The sequence below is a fragment of the Drosophila virilis genome, chromosome 5, assembly GCF_030788295.1.
Source record: "Drosophila virilis strain 15010-1051.87 chromosome 5, Dvir_AGI_RSII-ME, whole genome shotgun sequence".
Taxonomy (NCBI): Eukaryota; Metazoa; Arthropoda; class Insecta; order Diptera; family Drosophilidae; genus Drosophila; species Drosophila virilis.
In genome coordinates, this window is record NC_091547.1 from 21,894,686 (window position 1) to 21,913,101 (window position 18,416).

The 18,416-nt window shown below is 37.6% G+C and overlaps 1 protein-coding gene across 1 annotated transcript in view; it reads left to right on the forward strand.

The window, feature by feature from the left end:
- sli (slit guidance ligand) overlaps window positions 1-18,416 on the forward strand; it is a 69,606-nt gene that overhangs the window by 16,045 nt on the left and 35,145 nt on the right. The window contains exon 2 of the mRNA XM_032437137.2: window positions 10,371-10,418. The gene's annotated coding sequence lies outside the window, so the exon portion shown is untranslated. The remainder of the gene's footprint in view (window positions 1-10,370; window positions 10,419-18,416) is intronic.

The window sequence follows — 18,416 nt, forward strand, 5'->3', positions numbered from 1 at the left end:
GGGCCAGGCGCAACAGAGTTCATTTTTTGTTGGCATATCAATTTAGATTTAAAATATGAATGTGTGATGCGATTGATGGGCCAAAATTATGTCTAAAAACTGGGCTAGTTTGGAAACTTAAAAACGAATTCCAAAAATTATGAACTGCAACAGACACTGAGAAGAAATAAAAATTAACAATTGTCGAGAAAGTTAGAATGTATTAGAAGCTGAAAACTCTTGTAGACATTTGCTTAGCGGTTTTCGCATATGTGCGAATAGTTGAGCTCGTAAATGCTGAGTTTGTTGAAAATATCTGGGAACACATAATATTTTGCCACATTAGAAACTACTTTTCGGCCGATCGTCCCAGATTTACGTTGCACCCTTTGGAAATTAATTTAAATTAAAGCATTTACAAATATTCACAACAAATAAATATACATGGTAGACTACAAAATATATTATTTTTAAAGAGATGTTTTCTGCTAGCTCTGTCTACAATTGTTTTTCTAAAAAACAATCCCTATTATCAAGGACTTTCCGTCTTTTAAACCAGCTGTAAAAACTGCCACTTTTAAAGAAACTGCACAAATTTATAAAAATTATTCCATCACAAAGAACTTTTAGCATTAACCAAACTTGTCATTCCAAACTCGACTTTCCCTCTCCTCAACAAGTTGTAAACTCCCATTTTTAAAGAAACTGCACAACTTGTTGTATATTTTAAGTGCAACACAGCCAAAGGTAAATTTATTATTTTGCTTGCAACCTCTCGCGTTTCTCGAGCTGCAAACTTTGGCGCCGTCATCTTCGTGATTAACGTGGCATGATTAATTTGTCACGTGCCCATCGCTAAGCCGTGAGCTTTTTGATTGCGCAAAGGCACAAAAAATGAAGAAACAAACAAAAAAAAAAGAAGAGAAAACAGGAACGGAAGCAAGGACTGGGGGTGGACGGTGCGCACATTTGATTTTTATGCTATCCGCTGCACAAAATATAATTCAATCAACGCCAACTGCCACGCCTCCAGCGCCCCACAACTAAAGTAGCAAGCCAAAGGCGCTCGGTACAAAAATGTTTTTCAATTTTTTTCCAGCAGTTTTCCGTATACTCTTCTAAAAGGGTATACTCTTCTAAAAGTCGTCTTTGTCTTCAAATATATATATATATATATATTCTTGATCAGCATAAATAGTTGCGTCGTTACAGCCGGGCAGAACATATGTCCGATCAGCCCGTAGAATATGTCTTTAGCATACAGCTCTATTGGAAGAATCGGTCTAAAAGGAAGCTCTTTTATGAGAAAACGGTTTGTTTCTTGGAATATCTAGATCAAAACGATTTGTTGGCTATGCTACTTATATTTATTTAACATGCGACAAATCGTATAAAGATCGGACTACTATATCATAATAAGATCCGATATAGAATAAAGTTCTTGTGTGAGAAAACCGTTTAGTTCTTAAAATATCTTGACGAATCCCTGCATTTATTAGCTATTTCATATTTATTAAATGTGTGTAAAATTTTAGATATCGAAATACAACTATATATCTTCTGTTCTGTTTCTGAATCAGCACACATATGTGGTCCACAAGTGTATTTAGTTTTCGGCTGGCCAAGCTAAACTTTTCTATCATCTGTATTTTTTTTTTTTTTAAAGTTATTTTTGACTTTGCATGCGGCACGTCAACATTCAGCGCATCGTTGCTCAAGTGCGAGTACGAGTAGTGAGTAGTGGGTATATATATCTGATATATATGCTTATGTGTATATATATTTGTGAGAAATATGGCATATGAGCTGCCGCAGCGCAGACCCTGGCCAGATGGATGGTTCTTGGTCTCTCTTCCTCAGGTCTGGGCCTTTGACTTTGCCATTGCTTTTGCTTGCCTTTAGTTTTGCTCTGTTCTGTGCTGGCTGCTGGCTGTTGGCTGTTGGCTGTTGGCTGTCAGCTCACGGCGCGCGCAGCAGCATAAATCAACTTATTTCATTGGAATTTATGTTTTGTTGTGGCGTCGCCCTCCGCTGACGCCACAGCCCAATCCCCACACAATCCTCCCGCTCGTTCAACCTGCCCCCCAACCAGACACGTGCACCCAGAGTAATGAAGTAGTTTTCTACTCTCTCTCGCTCTTCCGCTTCTTTTTTTTTTTTGTTTTATTTGGTTTTTATGCCGAGGGTAATATAATTTGGATAGCAAGTGTGTGACGCCTTGAAGCAGGCAATTCCTCAGCTAAATGGCATACATATTCCTGAAGAGCAGCAACAACTGAGCTGATTTAGTCAGTTCTTCTACTGTTAGTGTGATTAGTTTTATGCAAAGATCAGTTGAATAGATCTCTTTTTAAAAGACAGACGTTACAAATATTTGTTTGCCAAAAATAGTTGGCTTTAGAGCAATCTAGTCAAAAACTTTTCAATTAAGAGATTTAAGTAGCTTTTGAGTTGAAGAATAATCCTACAGCTTCCAAAACAATTAGTCGAGCATTCGAAATTTTTTTTCAAAGATTTCTACGAAGGTTATTTTTTTTCTGGACATGAAAAAAATATAATCCCTAAGGGAAGACTTTAATAGAAGAAAGTCAAAGTAACAATATTATTATTATTAGAAATTTGGGAGTTTTTGTTCGATCTTAAATATATTTTAGTTGGTTTATCGGATTACAATAGCTCGGAATTTATAGTTCACACAGAATTAAAACTTTTATTTGTTTGTTTTAATAATAAATTGGTTGATTAATAAAAATGTTTACTAGCATCGGCTCAATTATATTGTATGGCTCATATAAGATCAAGATAAAAGATAATACAAACATAAGCAGATTTGCATTATATAGCTCCGATAGAAACAAAACTTTGGTTCTTTAATAGCCAATTCAGCTATTTTCAAGCTTAAATGCGCTTTTCAAAGGGTTGTCAGCTGGAAACAGTTAAAATTAATAACTGATTTAGCTATTTCGCACATTATTATTGAAAAAAAAAAAAACTAGGTCCACACTGGACAATGTTATTTTGTAGAAGCAGATATTATTGCCAGATATTTCTGCATTAATTTCCAATACCAAAAACAATTTTGCTTATTGCCAAGTTTCCATTTTCATAATGCACATATGCCAGGGTATTTCATATTCAACATAAATTTTCTTTTTATATTTTTTTTTTTTAGTTTTTTTCTTGTTTGCCTCGCATATTACTTCATTTTTATAGTTGTTGCCGCCGCGTCGCCTGGTTGCTGTGCTGCAATTGCTTCATTTGCGGCAAAGTCTTGGCCGTCTTTGCTTGCGGGGCGGCTGTTGGTTAGGTCGTGGGCTAAGGGAAGTGGTTGGGGGGTTTTTTGTCATTGGCAGCCAGCCGCGTGTTAAAATGTACACTTTGCATTTAAATCATTCCGGGAAGTCGCCGCGCTGCTTCGTTATATTTATCTGCTGCCATTTTACCTGCTGCTGCGTCTGCTGCTGCGGCATCTGCGGCAGAAGCCATTACCCGGTCTCTCTCGGGCTCCACTCTACGCAAATTGAAAACGCTAAGCAACTAGTTTTTTTTCTTCTGGCACTCCTTTTTTTCGCACACACGAGGTGCATTACTGGAAGTGCCACATTATGTGGCAGCAAATGAAGTGAGCGGCTTGTCTAACTGCATTTTCGGTTTAATTTAGTTTCAGTTAGTTTTTAGCAACAAAAACAAAATAGCTGAAAACACCAAGAAGGAACTCTAACGCCGAAGATTAAATGAACTTTTAAGCATGTGGCTTGGTGTCTTGCAGATGTGTGAGGAGGGAGATTGGCAGCTTGTTGCGGATATTTTGAGAAACAGAAGAGTTTTCCATGCAAAAGGCGTTTTTTGGTCAAGATTTACAAAAAAAAAAAAAACTGTTTATACAAGAATTAAATTGCATCCGATTATTTCAATGGAAATTATAGAATATACTGGTCCAATCCGCCTGATTCCAACATATGTGCAGCAGAGAGACACACGATTTCTGACAAAATTCATGCAACCCCCTCTGGAAGAGTATACAAAAATGCCTGTGGCTGCGCTTACCTCTGCTGGCTGCCTGTGACTAGACAAGTTTATGACGCATGTTGAGTTTTTCAGAATCTGTTAATTTTGTAAAGCGGCAAATGATCTGCTAAAAAAAAAGACGAGAAGAGGAGTGGAGAGAGGGGCGGGCAGAGCGGGCAAGTGTCTCCAGCAGCAATTGTTGTGGGAAACACTAATAAAAAAACATGTCGAAAAGAAGTCTATTTACAAAGCGCTCAAATGTGTGTTTAACAATTGAAAATGTCTTTAAAGATTTATGCAACGTCTTCAAGACATTCAAATTCAAATAGGTCTGCAAAGTTGTTCTAAACATAAATCTGACTGTATTCCGAATCGTATAGAGATGATAAGTAAACTTATTTTAATAAGTACAAAATCTAATATTTGGCTAAGCTGCTTGTTACACAAAAAGTTGGGAGTTTAATATAGTTCAAATTCAATCAATGCACTTTAGGAATTCCACAAATGCCATCTTCCACTTTCTATTAAAGATATAATTGAGATATTTTGCTGGACACCTTTCGAATAGAATTCTGATTAATGATATGTAATAAATGACAAATGATTATGGATATTCATCTCCATAAATTTGGTGTATGGCATCTCATCTGTCTAAGAAATATATTCTATAAAACAAAAGTAGAAAATTTATTTAGAAAAAAAATAAAACATAAATAATTGAATACTGAAATTCGACAACAAACTAAAGTAGACAAATATTATGTTATAACTTTGTTCTTAACATTCTTCACATTTTATTTTTAATATTACTTGAAAAAGTCATAATTTTGCACAAAACACAGCTTATTGTTTTCCAAACACTTGAAATTATGGAAGCAGACCTTGTAAATATTTTCTGCGAAACGAAAATGTGCTAATTTCAAAATTCAGCTAAGGCTGAACCAAAAGAAAAACTCTATATTTGAGTGGCTTTTGAGTTAATATTTTATTTTTCGCGGAATACTTATAAATAATTACAGTACAAACTAAATGTTGGAAAGTTGTTGTTTGTTTGTTTGTTGTGCAACACTTGCCTAACTGCATGTTGTTGCTCTTATAATGATGATGATTATGTTGTGTGTGTTGTAAATGTTAATTTCTCATGGGCATACCTCGCCCTCACACACACACACACACACACACACAGAGAGAGAGACAAGCAAGCACTGCAAATTTAGTCACATAGTTGCCGAGTTCGCAATTAGACGCCATTTTCATTAGCTTTGGTCAGTTGAACAACAACAACATTTCGCAGAGTTTTCCCATTTGTGATTTGTTTATTTTTTTCGTGTCAACTCACACCTGCCCACGACTTTAACAAATATTTGTCTTGCATTTAAATAAATTGCTGCAAAATCTTGTCACTTGTTGCCAATTAAGACGCCGCAGCAGAAAGTCAGCAAGTCGGCGGCCCTAAGCAGACATTAAAGATCGCCACGACAGGCCAGAGATGTGCGCGTGACACGATCATTAATCGCATATCTATCTAAGGCAAAAGTTAAAAGCGTCTAATTTTAATTACAGTCTGTTTATCACAAAATGGCCCATCAATTTAATCAATTCAAAACATTAAATTTGGAAAAGCTTTAGCGCAATTTTTTATAGCAATTTCCGCCATAAAAATACAATAAAATGCTTAAATTTAAGTGCTTAATTGGCAATAAAAACGAAATACTATCAAATCTGGTGGCTGTCTCGTGATATCCGCTTAAGAAACAGCTCAAAGATGCGAAGTTTACATTCATCAAATAAAGCGCAGAAGCTTGTACAAATTTTCATGAATCGATTATGAAATTTACATAATTTAAGATTATCATGAACAGCGTTAAACAGTTGAAAGATAAGACTAGAAATATAGCGTTAAACAAAAAAGATGTTTTGTAAAAATCAAACATAATCTTTAATCGAAATTAAATTATTTTTATTAAAAAATTTGTAGGCTCCTTACGATATTTATCAAGTTGAATTGAAAAGAAATCAAATGTAGCAGAAAATATTATTACTATAATTATTATTATTATTCTTATGCTTATGATAAATACTATTAATATATATATATATACCTAAGTATAATTATAGATTTCAATTTTAATTGATATGCTTTAATTGAGAAAGTTTCGCATAGAAGTCGACACGCGTGACATTTGAGCTTGTCACGCGCCCATCTCTACACATACAGAGACATATATCAGGCAGCCTCTGGCAGTCAGTCAGTCAGTCGCTCCGCCAAAGCTGCGGCACTGGCAACAACAACAACAACAACAACAAAAACAATGGTCAACAGCCGCAGCTCCAATTGTTGGTCTTCATCTTTAGCTGCGTCGCCGTCGCCGCTGGCGTCACTGTCAGCATCGTTATTTTTGCAGTCGCGTCAATTAGCGCCGCGTTGCTGAAGTCTGTTTATTTGCATGTAGCAGCAATTGCAGATTTTTCTTTATATAATACACTAACTGCGGTCATTTTGAATATGTCACTGAATGTGTAATTCAAGAAGCTATAGAGTTATATGTACGTTTGATCAACATCTTTAGCAGCTGATAACCAGGGCCTTAGATCGGCATCTAGAGGCGCTCAGAACCAGGGCTGCTAACCGATAAAAGCGAAAACCACGAATCGAGGCTCTAGGCGAGTTAGCTGAATCGAACCAACGACTTTTTCGTTGGGTTTGATCCGTGAGCCTTTACGCTGATGAAATTTGACTTAAATTCAGCTTTTTGCCGGCCTGTTGGAATCGTTATAGAAACAATTGCTCGTAATTTAAGTTCTTGTAAACATATTTATCTTCATTTTGTTAAGATTTCTTTCTTTTCATATGCAGCTGCAACAGATAATAGCTTTATTTAATATTATTTAAAATAATATTTACACACAATTTTTAGTCTTTAAACTATTTTATTTATTTTCTTAAACTTTTCAACTGAATTTGATTCATTCTGTTTGACTTCAAATACGAACAACAAATTCAATTCAAGTGCAAGCCGTTTTTTATAACTAGAATTATGCTTAAAACAAGTTGGCTGGAATCAAGTCAGCATGTTCTTGATCTACTCTCCGTTTGCCTAGGGTATTTCGAGTTCGGCAATTTGATGAACTGCTGTTTTTTCTTGTCTTGAATTTTACGCCTTTGCGCCTTTTTGTGGCACATGTGATGTGATATAAAGCAGAGATGGATCCGAATCGGTTAGCCAAACAAAAAATCATTTTCTGAACTCTTTAATTGCGTTTGGCTACTGCTCCTTGTTGTTCTTGTTGTTGTTGTTCTTGTTGTTGTTGTTGTTGTTGACTGCTTGGCTTTTGCGTTTAATTACTTTGTTTATGGCCAGTAGCGGCAGCAACAATAAAACTTCAATTTATGTGCATGCAGTCGGGCTGGGCACGAGCACTGAATGTTGTTAAATTCCAATGCACAAATTGACAGGCCACCCAGCCGCAACACCCACCCGTTTTCTATATCCCCCCCTACCAACCCCGATTTGCTGCTTTTGTTATGTAAACAACGCGAAAAGTTTTTATATTTTGTCGACGCTGCAACGCCTTCGCTGCCCCCAGCATTGGGCTCCATGGCACCCAAACTCCTACAATTCCAAATCCGTATGCCAAACTCTTGGGGTAGCAAAAACTTTTCCTTTTTCCCTTTCTTTCTTTCTTTTTTTTTTTTTTTTTGTTACGTTCCCGCCCGCTGCACGCAGTCGTACATATAACTCGACTCAACTCGCTGAATGCTTTGCAATTTCCGCTCTTCTAAATTTGTTGAAAATTTGCGAGGCGAACGCACAAAAAGAAAAAAAAAACCAAACGCCGTAAGAACTTTGCTGCTCAAATTTACCGACTGTAAGAATGCCCTGTTCTTAGTGTAAAAAACAAAACACGGTAAAAATTCTCTGAACAAGATTTTAACATTAATATAAATGTGATGCAATTGTTCTAAGAGTTCTGTGAGTTCTTAACTCGAGCAGCTATTGATATTAAAAATGGTTAGGGTTGGATTTTTATGCTTGAGAACTTAAGAAAACAAAAACCAGTGACCCTAAAACTGTAATTTGGATTAAACAGTGACTTTCAGACTGTTACATATTCGGGGTACTGAACGTTAATTCTTTACGGGATATTTTTAGTCAACGAATAAATAAAATGTGCATGACTCAGAAACTGTATTGTTAAGACTTTGACTCTCAAACTGTTTAAAGACATAAATGCTGCAAATATATGCGGGCTACAATCAATTTAAAACTGTGAAGCAATATTGGCTAGATCGTAGAAATATATGCTTATATATAAAATGTATTTGTCATATTTGAAGGTCAGCTAGTCAGCACCAATATACCCTTTCAAGATTCTAGTTAAAGAGTATAAAAAAGGAACCGTGAGCTGTCGTTTTGTCGGTTTGACAAGGGAAAAGCTAAGTTTTGTTTGGCAAAAAAAAAAGTTTTATGCAAACACAACACAAGTTCATCTGGCCTCCCCTCCCGGCTCCGGGGCGCTCGTGCGCTCAGCAAACTGGCTGCCCAACCTTGCGTAATATTTTAATAAATTTTTGTCACCGGTCCCCGGTACAACAATGGCCTACCGTTAGCCTTTGTCCAATTGCCAGGTTCTGTTCTGGACTCTAAAGCGCCTGCGTCGCAATTAGAAAAGTGCGTGGAACCTGCGTGACGTCAGCTTTTTGGATCTCTCAATCAGAAATTGGGCTAAACGAATGCGCACTTTCAATGAGTTTCCTTTCGCTCTGAAACACTTTGAAAGTGGATTTATTGGGTAGACTGATTTTGTGCAAATGCTTGAGATATATTTGTATAGATATATTTGCTTAATGAAGACGCTGAACTGTTCCAATTTGTCGCGTTTCTTTGAATTTGCTTATAGTTTTTGGTTTTTTTTTATTATCTTATACGATTATGAGACATGGCTTTATAAGCATAACTCGAATATTATTAGAGCTAGATAAAGAATTATTTACTTTTGTATACATCCTCCAAAAACGTCCACCTGAATTGCATCAAATCTAGAGCCCTGCGCCTTGGAATGCACACACATTAAGACGTCCTATTAAGGCCCTGAAAATTCAATACGCATCGGACTATAAGCACCGAAGTTATGCCAGAATGAATAGTTTAGAGCTTAGAGAAGAAGAAGCACTGGCAGCTCGGCGATGGGCTCAGGGTATCTGCGGCTGGATCTCACAGAACTAAAGCAAAATTGTTTCCACTTGATGTTTGCAGCTCGACGCAATTTCCATGTCAAAGCTGATTTTCTAACTGATTTCATGTCCACACTCACACACACACACACACGCAGGCATAGAGAGCAAATTTCTAGTTTCAATCATGTTGCTGGCCGCCTTCGAATGGCGTGTGTCCTGGTGGTGGCGGTGACGGCGGCGCCACTGATGTGGTAATAAACACCCCTTGTGCAGTCTAATGGACCGTAATTAACTCGTGCGCCAACTGCGGCAGCGCTGTCACAGACACAGCCACAGCCACAGTCACAGCCAATGCCAGCTGCTGCAGCAGCAGCAGCAGCAGCGTCGCGACGTCGTGTGGTCGTTCTACAAGCGATGAATAATAATTTCACCAGGACAGCAACCACAGCACACAGCTTTGGCACAGTGGACAATAATGGCAGTTAAATGGCCAAAACAATTCGTTGGCCAATCCAATTTGCATATTACAAGCATATAGGCCATATGTTGAATGTGCTTTATATAGTGTTTGCCCATAATCCTGTCCACATTGCGTCAAACTAATTGCGCTTGCCCAAGATAAGCGTCGGTATTTCAAATAACAGTTGTGCATGACAGATAGGTTATGAATAATATACATTAAGCTTAAAATGTGCTAAAAAAAAACTTGATATATCTTATAGCTAAAATAGGTGCATACTCTTAAGCGTACGCACAGGTGGATATTGAGAGCGGCGACTCTTTGATCTTCATCCATAGCATTTCCAAGCGAGTACAAAAGTAGAACAAAGAAACTCTAGAAAAGGAAATTCCGCCCTAGGCTACGCCTAGAGACAATTTTAGTACTGACTTCTTGCAAAAAATTCCTAGAAATTCAACAATGGCAAAATATGCGTCAGATATTTTGTAGCTCAAATAATTTTGAAAATGTTTTGCCTTTTAGCAATCCACTCGAACTATAGCTATTTATTTAAAACAATTGAAAATATAAAATTTATTAAATATAAAAAATATTTATTAACTATAATAAATAATTATAAAATATTGCAAATTATAAACATAAAAAACAAATATAATTAGAATAAATAAAAGTTTTATATATATGTTATGTAACACTTTTTATGCAATATCTAACCTATTTTTTATTTATTTATATATCTTTCAGATACTTCTACTATCGCAACAGCTATCGATAGTTTTTGATAAGCATATTGTAAGTATAAAATAAATAATAAATATTTTATCATATTTCTACTTTAGATTTAGATTTATAAAATATGCGAAATTTTATATATCCAATATAAATAATTAATAATAATAATAATACTAAAAAAATATTATAAATTAATAATATTATATAATTGATATGGAAAAAATGTTATATTTATTGGTGACATCACATTTATATCCTTATTTATATTTTTTTAAAATGCAAACTTCATAATTTGCGCCAAATTAAAGTAATAATTGGAGAATGCATGTATCTATCGGTCTATTAAGTATATATATATAATAGATCGATGAATATAGATTTAAATTAAAACAATTTTACTCGCTGCTTTAGCCAAATTAGCCTTAGCCATTGATTTTTTGCCATTGTGCTTGTTGCTGCTGCTGCTGTTGCTGTTGGCAGGGTGTTGCTGCTACTGTAGTTGCTGTTGCTGCTGTTGCTGTTGCTGTTGCTTTTGCTGTTGTTTGCGTGACGGATATTGCCTTGTCACTTGCATGTACGAGAAATGTTAAAACGTGGAGCGGGTTGGACTGTTGCCTGCCCGCCTGCTGCCTGCCTTCGTTTTTATTTTATTCAACTTTATGCCAGGCAAACCGCTGGCCAAGCAATGGGCAAACCGACTAACCACAGCGCGCCAATCAACGGGACAGAGTTATCCAACAAAGTCGGCAATAGCAACAACAAGGAATCTGTTGTTATACCGTTCGAAAGTTGAGCTAAAATTTAATTAATTTTGCAATTTGGCTAGTCAAGCAACGGCAGCAGCAGCAATAGCAGCAACAACAGCAGCAACAGCAACAACACCTACAACAGCAGCAACTATAACAACAACAACAACAACAACAATATTGACAGCAGCAACAACAACAGCTAGCGACATTTTCTATCTGCTATCGAAAAATTATGATGATTACCATAATTGCCACTAAGCACGGGCGTAGCCAAATGTAAGGCGATTTAGCTGGCGACTATTATAAATACAAATTTAATGAGCGTAACATATGCAACAGCAGCAGCAGCAGCAGCGACTGGACTTTAATGCGATTACATGGCAGCGGCACATTTGTCATTTAGTTGGGGTCCATTCGGGTGGTTGTGCGGCTGTGTGTTCGCGCGTGTGTGTGTATGTGTGTGGCAGCTTAAACAAATCAAGTCAAATTACTGCAATGCTAAAGAAGAATCTGTAGCAGTCAGCCAACTGGCAACTGTCGACCGACGACCGTCGACGACCGGCAACTGCGGCGACTCTTGTACCAGCCACAGTGCGCATCCGTAAGATACATTTTGCTGCAGGCAGACAATTGCATGGCCATCGTGCATAACTTTAACTTTATTTGTTGCCCTCTCGCTTGCACAGTGTGGCATGCGGGCCACTGCAGCAGTAGCTGCCACAGCAGCAGCAGCAGCAGCAGTAGCAGCAGCCGTTGCTCATTAAGTGCCACTCTACGACAGTTGTCGCTAATGCCGCTGGCATGCTAACCCCTACTCCTTGCACGCCCCTGTCACGCCGGCGGGGTCGTCGTCACGGGCCAAGCTGGGGTTACACACAGTCAACGTAAATTTGCAAATATTTGCTGAAATCAGACGACGACAAATGCAGCAGCAGCAGCGGCAGTTGCATGTGCAGCAGCCAGCTGTGGCAGGGTCTTAGGAGCGGGAGGGGGTTAGTTAGCGGGGTTAGAGGACTGCCAGTCCGCATAGGCACGCCTGGCATGGCAGTTGAGTTTGTTGTTGGCTTTTTTATTTCGGACTACCCCGCATAGCGAGGTTTTTGGCGTCCGAGCTGCTGCCAACAGCTAACTGCGGCTAAAACGAGTGTTAGTTGAATGTACTACAGTGAAGAGTCGAGAAGTGGACTAAGAGCTGCCGAGCTGCAACCAAAGGGGCGCAGGCTAACACACTCACCGCCCTGCAATTGCATATAGATTAAACACTCGAGCGACAAACGGAAAGGAAACTGCACAAGATTTCCAGAGTGAATTAAACTAAAGCTTTAGTTCTTGCTGCACGCTTAACGAACTTAAGAGAAGCAACAAATATATATATATATTATATATATATATATAAATATATATAGACCAACGAGCTGTTGCCAAAGTGCGCGCAATAACTCAGCTGTGAAATGGGTGAAAAGGTTTCAGCTCAACTGAGTGTGAATATTAAAAGTGGGGCTAAGAAATTCTGAATGATTTTTTAAATTGGTTTTTTACCTCTTTCCTAATTGGTTAAAGAAATTTGCTGGGTTAAATAAATATAAAAAATTTGAAAATTTAATTAAAACAGGGAAAAGAGTATTTCTTATGACGTTTAAAGGCTTTACTTCCCAAGAAAAGTATCAATTAATAAGCTTTAAAGGAAAGAAAAATTGAAAAGATTAACACTGAATAATGTTGTATATAAGTTTTAAATTTATGTATATGAACTCTGTGCGCAATCTTCAGATAAATTTAACTTAATTGAGCTGAATATTGAAATACAATTTTTTCCTCAATCATCTCAAATGTAGTTTATAGTTTCCACAATCATCAATGAAATTAAATTAACAGCTACTCTTTTTTTCCTATTTCGACGAACGTCTGTTATGAATAATCATCAGACAATTTCCCGATAATATTGATATAAGTTTTGTTTTCCACAATCTTCAGTCAAATGAAAGCAATCCTTTAAGTCAAATATTGAATTTAAGCCGGAAATACTTGTCAACTATTTTTAAACTTCTATTTTGCTGAACGTCTGCAACAAATAATCATCGGGTATTTACCTTTTTATAGTAACTTCGGTACCGTTTACAAGCCATAATTAACTGTCTTCGGTGGAACCCAACTCTAAAGTGTCTTCCTTTTGATGGTTGCGTGTGTGAACCAAAGAAAAGGCCTTTCTATAGAAATACTTGTACAATAACCAAATGGGCAGGAATATTGTTTAATAAGCATGCATTGTGTGTTACCTGTGTGACCCACTTGCTGTATGAGTCTCGGCATGAGTCATATAGATATATATATATATAAATATATATGTGTGCTCATAAGTATCGTGTAATTTGTATTTTAAACGCAACAAACCATAATTTAAAATGTGAGGGTAACTCAAAGTTCTGAAATGTGTAGGTCTCTTCACAGTGGTGCGTGCAGTTTATCAAAGGACCGATTGCCCAGATATGTCTGGGTTCGGGGCAATGAAAATGAATTACATGACGGCGGCAAATGCGGCAGCGGCGGCAACTGGCAGCAACCTGCAGAGTTTGCGGCAGTTGTTAAAAATTATTATTAAGTATTTGCCGTGCTGACGCTGTCTGAAACAAAGGCCAAGCTTTTAAATATTTAATAAGTACACAAACAGAGCCCAAAGGAGAAGTCAGTTCGAGAGCCAGAGTGGGGGCAGCTTAAACATACCTACATATGTATATATATATAGAAATATATATGTATATGTATATTGAGCATGACTGTTGTTGAGTCACGTCAATTGGGCTTTGGACTGACTGACGGGCTGACTGACTGGGCGTCCCGCTGCGGCGCTGGAAGTGGAATCAATACCCAGGCTCTGGCTCTGGCGCTGGCACGGGCTCGGGCACGGGCACGGGCTCTGACTGCCCGCCGTGTATGTACTTGTAAGGATACACACACTGTTACACACGCACACACAAAGACGCACACTTGTGCGCCCACTAACGGTGACAATAAATGAGTAAAAATGACTTTCAACGAAACGAAAATCGACGCCCCGGCGGACAGAGAATCTGTCATCAACACGCACTCGACTGTGAGGGGACCCTTGTGAAAGCCATGAAATTTGATACCAATGCGTGGAGGACCATCCAACAACAGCAGCAGCACAACCAACAACAACAACAACAACAACAACAGCAACAGCAACAAAAGCTACAACAGAGACAAGATAAAGTGCTCTAGTCAAGAGTGCTTGACTAGTAGATGCCCTGTACCTGACTGAAGTGCAAGGGAGTTGTTATCGAAAATTGAAATATATTTCTATACCCAATTCAGCATACTAAATCTAATCAAAATAGTTATCGAAAATCTAAATCAGAGCTGCATTTAATATTCGTACAATATTGTTCGAAGTGGCAGCAGTTATCAAGTATATCAAGTAGAACCTATAAATCATATTGAATATGGCTAGCTTTTAGATTGCCTGATAGTCGATACTGGCAGTTAATCGATTTTTATAAATGGTTTATCGATAAGTTATCGATAATAATAAGTATGCTCTATTCCAAAATGAAGAACTTTACAACATCTCAAACAGTCTCATTAGCCTGGTCATAAATATACTCCATAGAACCGATATCTCTTCCCCATCCCTCTTTCATAAATTGGCATAGCTATTTGATGCCACCTTTAGCCATTTTTTTTATGAATACAGGGTATAAAACCTGACAACAGCAGTTTGATGGCATGACAATCGCATCCGACGCAATTTGGAAATTTCAATGCTATTGTGTTCATTTTTTAGTGCACCTTATTTGAGAACTAAAAGTATTTATACATTTTTCAACTCTCATCATAATGTTGAAATATTAAAGTTATAGCTGCCAATATTTTGAACTGAGCTGCCGCATCGATCGATAAATAAATTTATTGCAAAATGTTGCACATGTTGCGAGGGTGGTTTCATGGGTTTTATTTATGAAGTCGCTTTGGAAGAAGTGGGGGGCTGTCATTAAATTAATAGAGGGGGGGCGACATTTTTATTATTTGTTTTCGAACATGGCAAATGGCTAAATGTATTTTTATTATTAGACCACAATGTTTAATAGCCTAGATATATTGGCCTTCGAGTGGGCCACACAAATGCAAAAACTTTGGCACTTATTAAACATGTTTCTCGCAAGACAAAATAATAAACTAGCTGGCAATATGAACGGGGGAGTGTTTGTTTAATATATAATAGAATTAATGGGCATAATCAAACTTGACTTTTTATGGTACACAATGTTATTAACTCGAGCTTTGTCATGTGATTTACTGTGTGCCTCAATACTTTGCCAAAGTGAAGCTCTTCGATGGAAATATTAAATTTTCTCTTTCCCAAACTGTTACAAAATAAATTGAGGTTACGTTTGGTTTTTGGCTACATAATATTTAAAGTTTATGGCATTGCGTAAAACTGTTCAACACATGATTTTGTAGAATTTAGTTTCAATTGAATTGCATTTGTTGAGGCTAAGAAGTATTTTAATTTATAAACATGCTCGTCTAATATGGATTGGTGCTCCAAATTCATTTAATTACAAATCGTTCCATTTTCTTTTTTTTCCCCCCAAAATGTATGATTATAAAGTGGATCAATTTATTTTGCCTCGCTTTTGTTCGCTCTTTCTTTCGCATTTACTCGCCTTTAATTTAGTCAGTTTCTTGTTAATTAAAGACATTTCTTGTAGTATTCAATACTTTAAAGATAGAGAAAAGATTTTTTATTTTAAGAAGTGGATATAAAATGCTTAAGCTTTATCATTAGGCATGTTTCTATTTTCTATTTATCACTTAAACTTTTTCAGTCTTTTGTAATCGTTAGCTTTTTGAGCCTATCTCTGATTCTTTAGCTGTCTTTTTTTTATCTCTCTATTTCTCTTTCCCTTTCCTTTCTTCGCTCACTCTCTCTCTCTATCTCATATTCTTCTATTTGGGGTTAGTTTTAGATATAAGACTCGGAACTTTTATTTTGATTTCGACTTGATATATCTCAGGACCTAGAACTATCTGGACTTCTTCGTTTGTGGTAGCTGGCACCAGTTGCTGTTGCTCTTTTGCCGCAGCCTTCTTTGACTCTTGTGGCAACTCTCGTGCTAGGAAAATTTACTACCTGCCGCACTAATCCCTGTGACGCATGCAGCAGAGAGTTGCGCCTGAGACTGTGCCTGGCAAGCGTATGCAGGGTTTGTATCTATTCTTCTTGTTGTTGCTGCTGCTTTTGCTGCTGTTGTTGTTGAGGTTCTATGTAGCTGAATTCCCTGTAGCGGGTAAGAAGACAATGCCCGGGCATTCAGGCGAAACTACCTGACCCCGTAAACCCCGACGAAAACAAAGCGACTCTCAACAGCGATGCATTGCACCTGGTGCTGCGCCACGGATGGGATTGCGTTTGGGTTTCGGTTTTGGGTTTTGAGAGTGGAACGCGGCTCGGAGCGCTGATGTAAGGCCTAGTCTAAGTTCGTTGTTGTTTTTTTTTCAATTCTTTATTTTTTATGCATTTGTGAAATAGCACGAAACATTTTATAGCCTAACATGGAAATTCGGGTTTATGTTTGGCCTTTTTTTTTTCAAGCTCGCGCCCCAGCTGATGGCATAACCCCGAAAACAAACAAAGCTGTGAGCAGAAGAAGATAACTTAAATAGTTTTAAGCTTTAATTTTTTTTTTTTTTTGGATGATGATAAACCCACACACAAATTGAGATAAGCACATGCCACTTGAGGCGCCATTGTAATAATAAATCCAAATCAAGTCCAAATCAAATAGAGCAGCATAATCTGCCATAATACTCCAACGCAAACGCTGCCCCCAACCCCTCCCCTCCCCCCCCACCCCCTCTCTGTCCACCCCTCAGCTGGTCTACTACTAATTTTGAGGTGCGAGCGGCACTTGATCGCCCATCGTCAGCGTCACTTGTGTTGATCAAGAAACGAAAACTGAATATGAAATTATAAATGGAAATGAAAATGAAAATGAATGTGTGGCTGTTGGCATAAATTGAATTTGATTGTGTTCAAGTAGTCAGTCAACTTGACTCACTCACTGTCTGAAGCTGTATCTAATGTAAATCGTAACGATATGCACAGTGTGACAGTGCACTTGATTTAATATTCACTTCTGAAAAAACCCCCCCAAAAAAAAGTAGACGGTTCGAAAGCCTCGCTTTAATGTTTGAAGTGGGCTGCGATTCAAACCTTGCGTTGTCATATCTTTTCAATGTTGGAATTTGGGTTTGAAGCAATTCGGTCGCATTGCTCACAACTTTTATTATAATCTTGCAATTTTTTAAATAATTTATGTAGCAATCTTATTAGTTTATGAATTGAAAAGTGTAGGCAAAGTATCGACTCAAATATTAAATACATAAGAATATTAAAATTGTCATTTAAAAGCCTCTAAAGAAAACACAAATGTTTTTATTTACAAAAGAACAACCTTTTAATTGTATAAACATTTTAAATTATTTTTTTACATTGTTTAAACTTGCATTATAATATTTAAAATATTCTGAGCAGTCTTAATATTTAGAAAAAACATTAAAGAGCATCCTCCTTGAACTCTTCATTTTTCATGCATCTCGTTCCACTGTGCGCTGCCTTGTATTCAAATTCAGTTCTCAAAAAAAAACAGCTGCTACACTTCATTACCATAAGGTTTGCATCCGAAGGGCAGACCTTGTAGCACATATGTGTGTATGTGTGTGTGTGTGTGTATATCAGTCATATCCTCGCAATGCCTCGACCCGCACACCCTCACATGCAATTTGATGTGTTATTATGCTTTTTGTTGCTTATCAAACTGAAAATTCAAATTCAACTAGCGGCAGCACATTGTTTACAACGCCCCCACCTAAGGCAACAACTACAACAACAATGAGACAACACACAAACACTTGAAGAGCTGCAAAAGTGACACTTCTAAGAGATTAAAGTGACATGTAGTGTCTGGAGCTGAAGCTGGACCTGGACCTGGAAGCCAGAGCTGCCGGAGCTGCCAGAGCTGTAGAAAGTTGAGCGGCATGAAATGGAATTATTTGTTGTTGTGCCTGTGTGTGTGTGTGTGTGCGTGTGTGAGTGTGTGTGTGCTATGCATAGATTAATAAATTATAAGCCTGGTTGGCTTTGTCGAGACCTTTGCGCTTTCTTTCTTTTCACCCGGCGTCTCCTGTGGGACACTCGCAGCTCCGACTCCGATTCCGACTCCGACTGTGTGAATGTGGAGCAATTAATGTACGTGTTTTGTCATTTCATGCCACGACACAGTCTGTG